The sequence below is a fragment of the Nicotiana tomentosiformis genome, chromosome 4 (assembly GCF_000390325.3).
Source record: "Nicotiana tomentosiformis chromosome 4, ASM39032v3, whole genome shotgun sequence".
Lineage (NCBI taxonomy): Eukaryota > Viridiplantae > Streptophyta > Magnoliopsida > Solanales > Solanaceae > Nicotiana > Nicotiana tomentosiformis.
In genome coordinates this window covers 81,532,192-81,534,010 of record NC_090815.1, presented here as the reverse complement: position 1 = coordinate 81,534,010, position 1,819 = coordinate 81,532,192, and the positions used below count along the sequence as shown (strand labels likewise).

At 41.8% G+C, this 1,819-nt stretch overlaps 1 non-coding gene across 1 annotated transcript; it reads right to left on the bottom strand.

The window, feature by feature from the left end:
* Nucleotides 1–579: 579 nt before the first annotated feature.
* On the bottom strand, nt 580–686 carry LOC117281535 (small nucleolar RNA R71). Its single transcript, XR_004512167.1, has one exon. It is a non-coding gene; the product is annotated as a small nucleolar RNA R71 (small nucleolar RNA).
* Between the last annotated feature and the right edge of the window lie 1,133 nt (nt 687–1,819).

Genomic DNA, 1,819 nt, shown 5'->3' with positions numbered 1-1,819 from the left:
TTAACCAAAGAAACTATGGCTGGAAACGATGATGATAATGTAGATTTGGTTGCGAGGGAGGCAGCACAACAACGAGAAAAAGCTGCACGGGATGCTGAGGAAGCAGCTATTAGAGATGCACAGATCATCTATGAAGAAGAAAGGGGTCGGAGAATTGCTCAGAATCAACTCTTGGCTGCAGACCAGTTCGGAAATATAGCTCCCATGCTTGGGAGACCACTAGGTGATTATGCTAGACCGGTCTACAATCAAGGCTTATCAAGTGTTAGACCACCTCTAATTGCAGCTAACAATTTCGAGTTGAAGCAAGGGTTGCTTCAAACCATTCAGAATTGTTGTGTCTTCATAGGGAAGCCAAACGAAGATACAAATACACATCTAATGGACTTCGAGGAGATTATAAATATTTTTCAATACAATGTTGTATCACGAGATGCAGTGTACTCAAGGGCACTCCCCTTCACACTCAAAGATGATGTAAAACAGTGGCTTCAAAGTTTACCCACGAGATCGATTAGAACATCGGAGGATATGACTAGAAAATTTCTTGATAAATATTTCTCATCAGCTAAGATGGGTAAGTTTAGAAGAGAAATCCATAACTTCTGCCAGAAAGAGACTGAAACTGTTTTTGAAGAATGGGAGAGGTTTAAGGAGATTGTTCGGAAGTGTCAACATAGCGGAATTGAACTCTGGATGCAACTCCAAGACTTTTGGGATGGATTGACATCGGCCTCACGTAGAACATTGAGCAATGCAGCTGGAGGCCCGTTGATGAAGAAGGCTCCAGAAGAGAAAGTCACAATTCTTGATGAGTAGTCTGAAGATGCAAATCAATGGCCCATTGAGAGTGCTGAAAGAAGAAGATCAACCGGTGTTCACCAAGGTGATGCTAACACATCTGTGCAGGTACAACTTGATGCTGTGGCCAAAGAAATAAGAAAGCTGACCTTAGCCTCGATACAAAATGAGCCTCACCCAGTTTGTGTTATATGTGGAAGAGGACACCCTACTCATGAGTGTCAAGCCTCAACTGAGGAAGTGAATTTGTGGGAAACTACAATTTTAATGGAATGGGTCAGAGGCACCCTTGTTTATCATGGAGTTCTCCTGGGGGTAATGCAAATGCTTGGAAACAAAATACATCTAGACCCCAGTGATAAGGAGCTTCAACATACCAAAATCAGTAGAGGCGGTAATTTCAGCGTCAACAGCACATTCATCCTAGTCTAGAGGATCTGATGAAAGCTTTCATTATCAAGACAGATGAGAGGCTGGATGCCCATGGAGCAGCTATCAAAGAATTGGGAACATCTTTTCGAAACTTGGAGAGACAAGTGAGACAGATTGCAACAGTATTATCTGAGAGGGCTCCAGGGACTCTCCATGCTGATACTAAGAGAAATCCTAAAACAAATAGTGAATGATGTAACCTTGAGAAGTGGGCAAGTGATGAAAGATCCCACCCCGATCCAAAAAGATGTGATACTTGAAAAAGAAAGTGGGGAGCACCTGAATAATGATGTTGATAAAAAGAAGAAGAGCCAGATAAAAGCTGAGAAAACTAAGAAGGGGGAAACTGCGAGAAGGGAGGAACATGATGAGAGCGAGCATATGCTTGCTTTACCTTTCCCCCAAAAGCTATATAGAGAAAAGCTGGACAAGTAGTTTGGGAGATTTCTGGATGTGCTGAAACAGGTTTATGTAAACTTACCATTCATAGAAGTTCTCTAAAAAAAATGCCTGCTTATGCCAAATTCTTGAATAAAATCCTGACAAAGAAGAGAAAGATAGAATAGACTTCAGTGGTCAAGCTCAC